The sequence below is a fragment of the Dermacentor albipictus genome, chromosome 6 (genome assembly GCF_038994185.2).
Source record: "Dermacentor albipictus isolate Rhodes 1998 colony chromosome 6, USDA_Dalb.pri_finalv2, whole genome shotgun sequence".
Taxonomy (NCBI): Eukaryota; Metazoa; Arthropoda; class Arachnida; order Ixodida; family Ixodidae; genus Dermacentor; species Dermacentor albipictus.
In genome coordinates, this window is record NC_091826.1 from 77,896,048 (window position 1) to 77,911,524 (window position 15,477).

Here is a 15,477-nt window from a genome sequence, read left to right on the forward strand (position 1 = left end):
GACGCATTCTGTTGCCGTTTGAATCTGCCGGTGCAGTGCCTGAATCGAATGCATTCGGCGCGTTCGCTATCGTTGTTTTGCGTGAAGAGTGCAACGCACGCGACTGTTGTCGGAGCCGGTCATGTGGTCGGTCGTCGCGAGTTCCTTTTTGGTGATTCTGCGCCGTTTACGACGTCGCATCCCAGTTTGCCGCATCGTTTGCGTAGAGCCCTCTTTTACGAGTGCGCTTGCGTACGACGGCCAACGGTACTGCTCTGCACTACTGTACGAGCGAGTGCGCAATGTCAGTTTCGGAACGCACCAAGAGACGCGACACCGCTCTCCGTTTATCGCGTTCGTCACGGGTCCTTGCCCCGCGCTGCGCACGACTCGCAGGCGATGTGGCAGAGCCAGCCGCTCTCCATCTACATCTAACTCGTACGAAAATATTTTCGTCATGACGCCATGCGTGTCGGACGCCTACAATCGCGCCGCGGAAGGCTGCGTCCGTGTAAGGAGCGTGTACAACAAACCTCCTTGCGGATGCAACACGCGCCGTTTCGGTACAGAGTACGTGAGGTATACGCTTGCGTGTCAGCAGGTTAACGTCCTACCACGATTCCTGGTATTTTTCGCGTCAGCAAACTTTAAGTAGCGAAACAAAGAGAGAGAGAGAAAAAGACTGGTTTGAATCGTGGATCCGGGAAGCCAGTAAAGGTGCTACGTAATAATAACGCGTTTTGCTCGGATTTACCGCTAAATCACCACTCAATTCTTTTCTTGTCGGATTGAAGATTGAAATAATTGTTAGTGATGTATTTAACGATGCTGCAATGCAATAATTAAGCGCTTTCATAACGCTCCCCCGAAAATTTTCAAGCGCTCAAGTCACACGACTCAGAAGAACAACAACTCATAAAGCTCATAACATCATGTAGAAGTTGATGTCACCAATCACGACGCAACGATCATCGTCTAAAGAATGAGAGCGCAACAACAGAAGCAGAAGTCGACCGTGCATATGTTCTAAACGAAAGGATAAACAAATGATTTAAATTGGTTCGCTATGAGACTCCGTCTTCTTTGTACCTGAAATGAGGCTTCGCGCGCTTGCGTCTCACTCCGTACTCCACAAACTCGGGGGTTCTGAAATCTTCATTCCTTGTTCCTTCCTGGAAACAAGGAAGTTCCGCGCTTCAAAAGGATGCTCGAAAACGAAGTATTGCGCCCTCGAGACTAACAATATCTATAAGCTGTCGCGGATGTAAGTAGTTGTCTTGTTTTATTCTATCCTCCTCTCCGATATATTCTCTCTCCCTGTAATTTCACTATATATATATATATATATATATATATATATATATATATATATATATATATATATATATATATATATATATATATATATATAAGTATATTAAGTAAAAGAAGGCTTCCAAAAAGTTCGTCGTCTCTTTCCTGCGTATATATATATATATATATATATATATATATATATATATATATATATATATATATGTGTGTGTGTGTGTGTGTGTGTGTGTGTGTGTGTGTGTGTGTGTGTGTGTGTGTGTGTGTGTGTTAGTGCCGGGCATTGCCCGTAAATCTTTTTGTGGCTTTCGCAGGCCCAAAGATGTATTTGTAACAATAAACAATACATATTATTATTATTATTGTTGTTGTTGTTTATTGATTGATTGATTGATTGATTGATTGATTGATTGATTGATTGATTGATTGATTGATTGATTGATTGATTGATTGATTGATTGATTGCGTTTAACGTCCCAAAGCAACGCTGGTGCGATTACAGCCGCCGTGGGTGCGGATTAATAATGATGTTGACCGCATGGGGCGGGCCTCTTAAAGTACACACACACGAGCCTTCTTTGCAGTTCTCTTCCCCCCGCCATAGAAGTGCCGCCGCTGCGACAGGCGGAATCGAACCCGCGCCCTTGTGGTGTTCAGCAGAGAGCGGCATGGACACTGTGGCGGGTATTTTTATTTAATAAACAACCAACTACTACGGCTGCTGCTGCTGCTGCTATACTACTACCAAGTATAGTAGTATAGAACCAGAGATGAGGCAAAGGGCCGCTGCCTAAATGAACTCAAAGTGCAAAGAAACTGAAGCGAAATACAGAGTAATCAGGGAGGAAGAAACCGCAACAAAAGATCCCCACGGCTAAAGCCTCTAGGGCCGTGGTTTATCCGAAGCTACGAGAAGCACTTTTTCTCTGGTTTGGAAAGTGGCAGCGGGATTAATGTACTCTATTGATTCGCTTTCAATACGGGTGTAACGCAGAGGGGTCAGCAACCATTTGATAGCATTATTATGTGATAAAAATATCCTGCGTATCGCTGCATGACGTAACCCGCACCTGGAAAAAAAACAGAAATCACCGGTCCACTGAGTGACCCTGCGTAACTCCCGAGCTCATATAAACATCATTCGCGTTGACAGGTATACTTCAAGCAAACAAGCATGCGTAAGTTCGCGGGATTTAAACAGCGCACATCAAATTGTTCGCACATGAGTGTTTTCCTTTTTGTGCCCATAACCCTCCCACCCCAACCCCCACCAAAAAAAATGGCCAGGCTTAGCTTGGTTAAGCAAAGAATGCGTTGCATATTGCGCGAGTTGGGGCCCAGCTTTTCCTCCGGCTGTCGTGACGTCACGTCACGTGGTTGCGCTAAAGGTCAATGGTGGCTGCCCGGCCGCGCCCAAGGGCTGAACTGAGTGATTGCAATATGCAACGCATAAAAATAGAAGCAACGTAATAACAAACATGGCAAACTTAAGAGAGAATAGACCCCCATATGAGACGCGCAGCAATGAACAATGGCTCATACCCTCAATGGTACGTGGCTGCCCGGCCGCGCCCAAGGGCTGAACTGAGTGATTGCAATATGCAAAAACAGAAATCACAGGTCCACTGAGTGACCCTGCGTAACTCCCGAGCTCATTTAAACATCATTCGCGGTGACCTTAAGCAAACAAGTATGCGTAAGTTCGCGGGATTTAAACAGCGCTCATCAAATTGTTCGCACATGAGTGTTTTCCTTTTTGTGCCCATAACCACCCCAACCCCCACCAAAAAAAGAAAGAAATAAAAGTCATTGTGCAGGAATACCCTTATCGCAGGCGGAACTCGCAGCATTACACTCTAACGCCAGATTGTAATGGGTGTAATTATGACTATGACGTTATTATGACGTTACGACTATCAGGAAGGGACAAAAACGCGATTTGACAAGTGCATATGATAACGCTTGCAGAGTAGTCTTTTTCTTTCTCCTAATAAGATATCTGGGGTGCGATCTTGCACGCGTTCCAAAATCGAACGGAGGCGGTCCGTTCTTTACGTCGCGAAATTGGCGGTCCGTTCCATTGCGGTCGTCCGATAGCAGACCACACGGAATGATTGACAGCAGATATCACTTCACAATTGACGTCATGGCGTTCGTCATGGTTCAAACTGACCAATCGTGTGCGGCTCGGTGGAACGGACCGCCTCCGTTCTATTTTGGAACGCGTACAAGATCGCACCCCTGACTTCGCATCCGCAAAATGTACAAAATGAACAGCAAAATACTTTCAGTCGAAATCTGCATCGACACCAAGATGCGAACAGGAAATCATCACTATATATAACACTGCACACTACGTGGCAAGTGCCAGAACCGTTACAGCTACACGTCACAACAGCTCAGCAATCACTATCTATAGTGACATCGCAAGTTTACAGGGCACTGATGGGAGTAATGAGCGCATGCGTGCTTTGCGCAAACACCGGTTATCTGCGCGCATTCCGGAAATCTATCGTGCGAACTGTCGCGTGTTTGTGAACGACATACAAGCGTTCATTTAGCTGATATAAAGACAGCGATTGAGTCTCAGGTAAATAATGCAACGTCGTCATCCCCCCATGTGTTACTCAATTGCCAAAATAAAACACCAGTGCATTCTTACGCCCTTATAAGGCATAACGTACACTCTAACTTTTTTTTTTACACCCTTTGGGATTCATCTTGTCCCCAAACAATAATCGCCATCTGCCTTGCTTGCGTTTCCTCTCTTGAAAAGTCGGCGCTCGCTACTTTCCTGTCGGGAATGCTTTGTCATGCTTATAACGCGCTAGCCGTTCGTGGCTAGGAAGTACCGGGCTCGCAGAGTTAAAGGAAATGCGGGCAAGACAGATGACGATTATCGTTTGGGGCCTAAATACAACCCAACGGGTGTAAACTTTTTTTAGAGTGTACCAAAGCATGCCCTTCGTGCACCCTCGAATAGCGCAAGGGTGTGACATAAGTGTTTTCCTCAGATTTACACCCTTTTCCACACTTTTACACTCTTATGCAAAGTTACACCCTTTGGGGTGCATATATGCCACACAACGATAACCGTCATCTGCCTTGCTTGCGTTTCCTTTCTTGAAAACGCCGCGCCCGCTACTTTCCGATCGGGAATGCTATGTCATGCTGATAAGGCGCATGCCGTTCGTTACTGGGAAGTACCGTGTTTGCCGCGTAAAAGAAAGGAAATGCGGACAAGACAGATGACGATTGTTGTTGTGTGGTAAAAGGGTGTAATTTTGCTTAAATTAAGAGTGTAAAACAGACGCGCCCTTTGGAGTGTACATTTGTCCCACAACGAAAACCGTCATCTGTCTTGCTTGCACGTCATTTCTTGAAAACGCTGCGCTCGCTGCTTTCCTGTCGAGAATGCTAGATCACGCTAATAGCGCCCATGCCGTTCGTGATTTGTAAGGGCCGGACTCGCAGCGTTAAAGAAAGGAAATGCAAACTTCCTTGAGAATGCAGAAAGTGCGCTAAGTGTGTGCCAGCGGTGTTTCGAATGACATTATACATGTATGGGCGTGCATCGTTTTTAAAGCGTTATGAGTGGAACGAACACCATTAAAAAGTTATGTTAGTGGCTGTCGAAAGCGAAAAACACACAACGAGTCTGTAACAGTAAAAGCTGTTCTTTTCTCTTCGAGGGCAGTTCGCATAGCGCAATAATAATCGCCCATAACTCAGCTATTGGAAAATGAGCGTGAACTGCGGAAAGTGAAATGAAAAAGAAAAAAGATGAACAAAGTGAAGGAGACAATCTGTCCACATCAGCCTTCTTCTCACACAATGAGGCATAAGTAGCGTTGTTTATTTGTAGATGTTTGAGGTTGTTTTGCAACTGACGCATGTGAGCAAGAGGGGGCAGAGGGTGATGCACTTGACCGGGGACGGAGTGGGATAGAGTGAGAGGGGGGGACTGACTGCATGTATACGAACACAGAACCTTGCCCTTGCTACGCCACTGTTCTGTGACCGTAATTAGAACAGCACTTGTGGTTTCCGTAATGACAACTACCACAGGAACTGCACTTAGCTACTGTATCTTGGCAGACTTGACCCATTTTACGTCATAGCATCACTGACAAGACTCACCGATGCCCCAGCGTCGACCAAGACGTGGGACCCCGAGCGTTGGCGTATGCGTCGGCGTATAAAGAGTGTTGCATCATATCAATGTATAGGCATTCTGTGCAGAACCTTTTCTGCACGACATGCATCCTTTACAGGCATCATTTCTTTCGCCACACAGGTGAATGATGTGCCTGTCCCGTCCGCTCTAAGTTGAGCTCGCGTCTCTTTATTCCCATCCGCTCTTGCTTCGCTTTGTTGTCGCCCAAGTGAACACAATGATGGTGAGGTGAGCCAACCACGCTCGAGCAAGCTAGGGGTCTTGAGAAACCGGCTTTGGATAGCTTTCCTGTATCCTTTGTTCACTATATGCGTGACCAGCAGCGCAAACGATGTGTCGGCAAAGCTTGCATGTATGATGGAGAGTAATACTCGTTTCTCAAGAAATAATAAAAAAAGATAAACCTTCTGAATGCTTTCTTTCCGGTTGCGAAAATTGTCGCACGCCGGCTCAGAACTTGGTGAAGATTTCTTTTTTTTTTTTCCCCCATTCATTCCACGTGTCGTTTAAGTGGCGAGAACCGGCAACCAAACAATCTTTTGCTATGCTTGCATGGTCGGGGTTCTGAATCAGTTCTAAAAGTTTAAGTCGTCGGTGTCTGATTCGTTGCACCGGCAGGCAGGCACGACCACAAAAAAATTGTGATCCACCTATCGCCCGAGCCTTTGAGACACTATCGCAGTTGTCCGAAGCTATATACCGTATGATCTACTTTAATGAAAACATATTTTTAAAAATAGGATTTAAGCGATGCGATGATGCTTCCCTATTCGTTCTTTCAGCATGACGTAGACTAGAAGGTCGAGTGGCCGTCGCAGTCCGGCCGTTCGCTAATTATTAAAGATTGGTTATTTAACTCTATAGTTGCACGGTTTTAATGCCAAAATTGGAACGGCAGTGTTCCAGGAGAACGCTGCGGAAGGCTAAAGCAAATTGTACAGTTTTAAAAGCGCCATTCGTTGTTGAGATATTCGTCGACGAAAAATTTGCGTTTTCTCGCACCGATACCGAAACCGTGCGCGCTAACTGCGCTTGGAAGCACCGCCCACGTTACGTCGGCGAGCGTCATGGTGTCGAGTAGCTCACTGCGATGGCCTGCCGAAGCATCGAAACAGGCGTCGCGCGTTTGTACCGCGAGCGATGGCATAGGTGGCCGAGACATCATCTTCGCGCGACAAGATGATAAGAGGCATGCACAGGCGGTCAGTCCGTTGACGTATAACCAAACGAAATGAGACGGAAGCGTCATGTGGGCAGCTCTTCGGTGCGCTCCTCGAGGGTACGGCTAGTTTCGGTATCGGAACAACAAGAGAGAATTTCCTCGACGAGTGTCTCAACAATTAAGGGAGTTTTTAGCCGTGTAAATTGCTTTAGACTCCTGCAGCGTCCTCCTCCAATGCTGTCGTTGCAGCGTTGACGTTAAAACCAGTACATAAGGAAGTTTAATAGTCAATCTTGCTTAATTAGCGAATGGACTGTGACGGCTGCTCCACCATCGTATCCACCATGGTGAAATAACTAAGTGAAGAAAGCGTCATCGCATCGATTAAACCCTAGCTATTTGTAAAAAATAATTCCCATCTCACAATGTCTGCCCACGGTAATGCGTTTATGATTGAATCAATATAAATATACGTCGCACTGCCGCCATCGAAATGAGTTATGTGTGAGGCTCGTAGTGCAGCGGGACGCCTTTTTTTTTTCACTTTCCTAAGAACACTCGGTGCCATTTGGAGGCGCCACCGCGAAGCCTGCGCGTGGCTTCCGAGATGCATAGCGCGCCGGTGCGTGCGGAACGCCGGCAAACGCGTCATGCGGCAGCCGGGCTCCTCTCTCGTGCCTCTTTCTCAACACGCTGCGCCGCCATCTGGTGGCGCTGCCTGGAAGTCCGCGCGTGGCCTCTGAGACCTGGCACCCGCGAACGCTGAGAATCGCTCCCTCGCTTGCCGCGCACTCAATGGCACATACACAGTTGCATATGGAGGGGGAGCCATGGGCCCCGGATTCCAGGTGGGGGGGGGGGGGGTGTCATATGTCTGAAGACCTCCCCCTCTTTCTGCCGCTTGAATAGGCGTAAATGGTAAAGGATGCTCCAATAACCAGCAGCACGAGCTCATGTACCAGATGTGTAGTGTAGCAGAATTGTAGGCTGCAGCTTTATCAACATCCTACGTAATAATTGCACGCATTTGCGGGCTGAAAAAATTTAATTCGCCAAGTGATCGCTAAACTGCTCGCCTTAGCGTTTCATGTGGGGTGCGCTCATGTCCCACCATGGTTTGTGTGTCGTCAGTATGTAAACAGTGTTATGTCTATTAATTTTGTATCGTTTGTATAAGTTTCGCGGTGTTGAATAAAAACAGTCTCCTAGTCATAGCTAACCGTCTCTTTCTCATTTTGTTGTTGTCACGGTGGCGTCCTACAGGGGGGGGGGGGGGGGGTATTTAGCCCTATTCTCTTTAACCTAACTACGCAGGGTCTTGCTGCAATATGTGCGGTTCTCCTCCCGTGCTCTTGGGACAAAGGAACGACAACACAGTAGTGCAAACAATCACAAGGGCATTTATTGCACCTTTCATAGATCAATGCCTGCTAGCCGAGTTGCTATCCACAAAACATGCCGATGGGCGCGCGACAAATCTAGAAGTCCGACTCACCGCGACCGGAAAACGAGCGAATATGTTCGCCCCACGCTGGAAATCAACGCCTGGTCGTTCGCGTGTACTGTCACGCGAGCGGTGGCGCATTCCAAGGCGGCCACGCGAGACGGTCTCGCAGAAGCATGGGTCGCTGCACGCGCGGCACGTCACGTCCGTCCCGCTTGCTGTCTCGAACCCAAGAGAGAGCGCCCTGTCTTCCCCGCACCCAAGTAACCCCGCAGCGGCGCGACACTCGCGCCATCTCTCGCACTGCGCCCCAACCATATCGACCGCCGCGGGCATCACGCAGGCCACGCGGCGAAGCCGCATTGCAGGAGACGCGCTATGCGGGAAAAACATCGGGACGCGCGAGAGTCGCGCATCCCCACAAATATTACCCAAGACAATTCACCTATCAATGTACGCTGATGATATTTGTCTTTGGTTTTCTGCGGTGACTCGTCTACAAGTGTGCGCAAGAATTCAGCGGATGGCCATCCGAACTTTTTCGTATCTCCGCAAACAAGGCCTTAGTGCGCCTATCAAAAAATGCGCGTTAATCGCGTTTACGTGCAAACCAAAGGTACCGTACCCTGTTTCTCTCAATGGCCAGGCTATCAAATACCAGAAGTCTCCCCGCTTCTTAGGTGTGATTATTGACAGGGACCTTTCATGAAGCCCCCACTACATCTGCCTGAAGTGGCGACTAATTTCGATTGTACATATAATGAGGTTCCTGGGCGGAAAAATCTGGAGCACGTCGGTACGGTCCAAGATGCAGCTGTGCAGAGCAATGCTTCTGGTCTTCTTACGGTACAGCTTGCCGGTTTTGGTCAACACATGTAAAACAAACATTCGTAACCTGGAAAGCTTGCAAGGCCTGGCTCTGCGGGCATGTCTTGGACTACCACGATGCGCCTCGACTCAACAATCATGACTGCTAGAGACTACTTGGTTCCAACATGTATAACGATTGGCAACCTTAGAGCACACATTCGACATCTGTGTCGCGTACTAAGTCACTATATTGCTGCTTTGCCAGCACAACGACCTCAAGCCACATTTTCCAAACTTGTTGCGACACATCAATGCTACCTTGCGTCGGTCTTTACACCAGCAGCAAGACCACTGTTACCGCTCTGGTGCCTGCGACAGCCACAAGTACGCCTCACGATTCCGGGAATTACGAAGAAGCCCCGTCATTCAGCAGTGGCTCTACGTCAGTTCACACTGTCATTACTGAACGACGCATATGAACAAAGAACGCCCATTTACACCGATGGATCTGTCTCAGCCACCAGCTCCACCGGCGCTGTTATCATCCCGGCCTTACAAGTTACGTACAATTACTTTCAAAGTGTCCCATGTAACGACCTCTACGGCAACAGAACTCGCCGCTCTAAGTGCCACTGTTGATTACATCGCACAAGCCAAACCTTGAAAGTGGGTCGTTTTTTGTGACTCTAAGGCTGCCCTTCAGAGCCTGCAGTCATTACGACTTCAGTCTGCAGTCAGCCTTACGACGCAGGACCCATGAACAACTGGTGTGTGAGACCAGAGAGGTTCTCCATCAATCCCGCATAAACGGACATGACATCATTTTTTCAATGGCTTCTGGGGCATTGTGGCATCGTCGGAAATGACCTTGCTGATGATGCCGCCCGGTCAGTCCATAAAGAAACCCTGACACTATCTATACCCTGAAGGCCCCTCGCCTTCGCCCAGGGGGTCCGCGAGCGGCGACAAGCACGACAAAGGACCAGTGGCGCAAATAACAGAAACCACTTTAATTTACGATGTAACAAAACACTCAAACAATTACCGCAGTTTTGCGGCAGTTAGCAGAAAAGAACAAGGCGAAGAAGCAACCACCAGAAGAGCGAGGCAACCAAATTTACTGGCAAAGGGGAGCGACGAAAGAACGGCCGTCACAAACCGTCAACCACCACAATCTTACGGTCGATAACAAAATACGCAAGGCTAAAAAAGCAAACAAGCACCGAACCGGGCGCGCAGACCCAGTCGCAAAACCGAACAACAAAAGCACTCGTTCACGCGGACAATATGCAAAAACGCTTTTCCCTCGCTCCGCAGCACGCTCGGGAAAAAAAGCCCTTATCAAGGATAGACGCTGCGAGGGGTCGTTTACTTGCTCAAACCGAGACTGAAAGTTTGTGGAAGACCCCGATTTTTTCCAACTGCCGTCTCCACCGGCTGAACCCTACACTGAAGCGGCAGATTCCATCGAACTTCTCGCACCGTGATGCAACCTTGCTGTGCGTCCAAGGCGGCTGTGCTGGTGCTGAAACATCGATTAAACGTATCCCGCAAAGCGATTAATCTTCGTCGATGTCCACCTCTTCCTTAGTCGACTTAATCGATTAGGCATATGTTCGATTAATCGTTCTCGAGAGATTGACAGGAGTGGCGCGAAAATTTTGTCATCGTATTAGAATGGCGGTACACGAGCAGGGACCGTGCTTCTGTGGTACAGAGCGACTGTCGACTGGTTTTTTTTTTTCCGAGTCCCGATTGGTGCAGGGCCGAGCGCTTCACCTCCCCTCCCCAACACCGCACACGTCACCACGCCACCCGAAGCCGGAGGCTTGGAATGCCCTCGCAATTCAAGGCATCTAGACTACAGCAACCGAGTCGGTGACCGTCGTGCCATTCCCAGTCCACTAAACACGTGGCACAAAGTTCGCGCCATTTGACGTAGCGATGGAGTTCGTCTCGATTCCAGCGAATTTACAGCTTCCGAGCGTCTATTCTCGCATATATATGGATGTGTCGGTTTCACCCAAACATCCCAGCCAATTGGCATTCCTTCGCACTGTAGACAAAAGCATGTGACTTAAAATCCTAAACTAGCCATATCTTTTAGAGCGAAGCTCTTTGGCGTCCGTTCCTGGGTTTCGCGTCGTCGTCGGCGTTGTCGTCGGCCTCGTAACCAGCTCGCCGACGAATCTGCTCCGCCGCCGCGCATGCGCGCTGTCGGCTCTCCGGACGAGGGAGGATGATGGAAGGGAGGAGGAGAGACTGTGGAGGAGGGCTGGCTACACAAATGGCTCTTTGGCGTCCGTTCCTGGGTTTCGCGTCGTCGTCGGCGTTGTCGTCGGCCTCGTAACCAGCTCGCCGACGAATCTGCTCCGCCGCCGCCGCGCATGCGCGCTGTCGGCTCTCCGGACGAGGGAGGATGATGGAAGGGAGGAGGAGAGACTGTGGAGGAGGGCTGGCTACACAAATGGCTCTTTGGCGTCCGTTCCTGGGTTTCGCGTCGTCGTCGGCGTTGTCGTCGGCCTCGTAACCAGCTCGCCGACGAATCTGCTCCGCCGCCGCCGCGCATGCGCGCTGTCGGCTCTCCGGACGAGGGAGGATGATGGAAGGGAGGAGGAGAGACTGTGGAGGAGGGCTGGCTACACAAATGGCTCTTTGGCGTCCGTTCCTGGGTTTCGCGTCATCGTCGGCGTTGTCGTCGGCCTCGTAACCAGCTCCGCCCCCCTTTCATCCCCCCAGCGCTAGCAGCGACCGACTGATACCGTTTTCGTGAGTCCGCTACCGCACTCACGAAAGACGTCGTGCACTTCCTGCAACTCGCATTAACCGTCCATCGATCCACACCGATGTTAGTAGTGGGGGACTTTAATGTTGACATAAAGACAAACAGCAATTTCCTAACACTTATGCGGGAGAACATCCCGTTCCTCTCGCTCGTAACGCGTCCCACAGCTGTGACAACCTCGCGAGGCACTTGTACAGATCTAGTCTTTGAGAATCAAGCATTGGTGTACCAAGTCGAACATATATCAGTCTATTTCTCCGACCACAAAGCTTCCTTCATGACTGTCAAGAACTGTTAGTGGAGTCTTTGTTAAAGGAATACGTGTGAAAAATTTAAAAAAAAATTCTGTGATAGCGCATACATGTGTTGCTCGATTTCTTTGCCTCAATCTATCGAAAAGGTGAAACAGCTTATTTGCTGCGCTCAAATTTCGCATTAGGAAGTAACGTAATCGTCGGTAATTTTTTCCCTGTGCATATTGCAATTTCTTGCGCATTTTAGTTGTACTTCACCCTTCACATTTGCCATTTTTCTTATTTCTTGTTTAACTCTACTGTAGAGGGTTTTATTAGTGCCACGTATCGCGTTCATTCTGCTCCAAGTGCCATTTTGTAACATATATTAGCGCGACAGCGTTAAAGACCTTGCTTCGCAGAAAATTTTGTGTCGGCGTCGGCGGTGTTGTCCGTGAGAGAAAATTCACCCCGAACCATGGCCTTCCGAACCACGCAGGCCCTCCGCGTGGCGCAGAGGCGTTAGTTGAACTAATTGAGTTTCTCAAAGTAAAATGCGCCAGAAAATTCGTAAAGCACGACTTACACACAACGTACAGACTTGACAGCGTCGGACTGTAATTTGAATGCACGAGAAAACATGATTGTGTTGCGCGGAAACTCAAACACAGACCCCTTTTCCAGCTGCCGTTTGAGTTCCCTCTAAGTGGCCGCGAACGCTAGGTGTGATTACCAGGGGGACGTATTGCGTGCACCCATCTTAATCAAGTGTACGTGTTAGAGACGTCTACTGATGCGTACATGAGTAACTATAAATATCCTAATTATGAATAAGCTACTTATGCGAAATTAATGGCGATTGTGAAAGTTCATTGTACTTGTACAATCGGATGCGTTTGTATCGCATGAAAATTCGATTTAGGAGGAAAGGCAAAGTAACCGTCTCGCTTCTCGGTGGACAACTGAACCGCGCCGTGAGGGAAGGATCGCCTGTGCCCGCGACATTGAGACAGGAGCGGAATGCTTCCACTGCTCGCAGACACCGCTAGGGGGAGCGATGACGTCATCGTTGGGGCATAAAGCACCGGAGCACGCGCTCGTAGTAATTACGCATAGTTACGTGACTCTAGGCCATGACTAGCGAATGAGAAGTCGCGATGGGAACGGGGCCCAATAAGGCGCTGCCGCGTTCCACTATTAAGGGCGAAGCTTAAGCGTCCTCCAAGTTTTTTGTTTATCCTTTCGAAGACCACTATTTGCAACTCTATTTAGTCGTTAACAAACGAAAGATTATTCTTTGTCAAACTTGTGCACTCGTATTTCTAACCTGGTTTCACCTCTAAAACATTAAAATGGGGTTCTAGAAAAGTAGGTAACTGTGTTTCCACCCTTTCGATGTGCCCGGCAAAAATTTTGATTAATCAATTCATCGATGAAAAACCCTGCATCGAAAGCGATTAATCGATTAAAGGCTAAAATGATTAATGATTAATCGTTAATCAAATCAAAAAGTGAATCGACCATCCCTGAGAACGAGTGTTAATTGCTAGCTGCAGGCGGATCCAACCTTGCAAAAAGCTGCCGGCAATAGATCCGCGCCCAGTGTCACTTATCAATTGAGGTAAAGACTGTGGGGCACTCGACTTCCTTGCGACTCCTTATATTGTTGTGCCCGCACGGCTATTGCATCTCCTGTACTTTGGCTTGGCTGCGTAGCTAAGCGCCGGCGGCGATCGGTGTAGTTGCAGAATAGTACGAGAGATGGCGCGAGTGCTGCGCTGCTATCGCCACCTAGCGGCGGGGCTACTCGGGCGGTTACTCGGCGAAGCGGGCGTACTTGTCGCGCGCCCGTCAGTACGCTCTGCGAGACCGCCCGGCGAGAGGCTTGGATCGGAATGGGGGACCGGGATGGACCAACACGATCGTTCGAACGCGCCACCGTTCGCGTGATCAGGCTTTGGTGTCTGGAATGGGGGCGAACATATTCACTCGATATCCTGTCGCGGGCATTCGGCTGGCTAGATTGGTGTGTAAAAGGCACAATAAATGCCCTTTCGATTGTTTTCCCAACTCTATTGTCGTTTTTTTGTCCCAAGGGCACCTTCGAGACCCCACAAGAAGAAGCCTGTGAAAATAGTATATATATATATATATATATATATATATATATATATATATATATATATATATATATATATATATATATACCATCATACAGAGACACCTAGGACAACACAGGGGAAATTACTTGCACTCAATTGAATTAAAGAAATGATAAATAATGAAAATGAAAGTAAATGAAAGAACAGCTTGCCGCAGGTGGGGAACGACCCCACGTCTTCGCATTACGCGTGCGTCTACCAATTGAGCTGCCCGGGAGGCCGCTGGCTAACACTCTAAGGGTTAGTTCTCGTAGTAACACATCAATACCCAACAAAGTAGATGGGAAAACGAATGGGAAAACTAGCAGGGCCCATTCGATCTGCTAGTCTACCCACCGTTTTTAGATTGTGCCTGCCCACATGGCTCGCTCAAGTTCTGTGTCGGAAATACATTTGAGGAGGAGCAGCACATCTTCCTCCTAAATGCACAATATCCTCGCGGGAATGTGAAATACTACTTGAGCGTGTGCGCGGGTGCCAATCTGCGCTTGAGTACATCGGTTATCACAATTTACTCTCTGTATCAGATTCAGGACATTACAACAAACAATGGCCAATGTAAACGTCACGAGGACGTGTTAAATCCCTTCTTGTACCGCCACGTTGAGAACCAGGTTGTCTCCGGTTTGTTACACTGTATGCACACCGGGGCAGGGTATAAGCGGGCAGAAAAGAAAAGGGATAACAAATGAACGCGCACGCGCACCACAGCGTTCACCGCGCAATCGAAGGCGGACGCACGAGTTTACAGGTCTTCGCAAAGTGCAACAGTGGCCTTGTGGCCCTAAGCAAGGTACACGGACGCCATCAAGGTACAAGGCAGGGAGATAACGTTGCCCGCGTAATCAACAAGCAGAACGGAGAGATAGCAGCCGTGTCAGTAGTTGCTAGGGGAAGTTGGGGTAGCCGAATAGGTCGCCATGGCAACGGCCATACGGACCTGCCGATGGGACGTGCCGGTCGTCGTCCTCACAGACTCGCAGGCAGGCTGTCGCCATTTTCGGGCGGGAAGAATTCGCAAGACCGCACTCTACATCATCCATAACAAAGACATCCCCGAAACGTACATTGTCTGGATACCGGGAATGGAACTATTGCTGAGATACCAAAATTGGCGTCGTGAGCCGGCTCACGACGACACCTGAGAACATTTACGTCGGGCCAACTGCCCCCCCTCCCCACCCCCCACGACACTGTCGACCTGAAATGATACAAAGCAAAATACTACAGCACTTTAGCACATTATAAGAACAATAGCCGGGAATATGTGCCACCACACTGCAACCTTTACAGAGAAGAAGCCTTCATACTACGCCGACTTCAGATGGGCACTTACCTCCACGGCACTCTACTACACGCAATATACCACTCAACATATACAGGAAACTGCCGATATTGCAATAGGACAAACGCA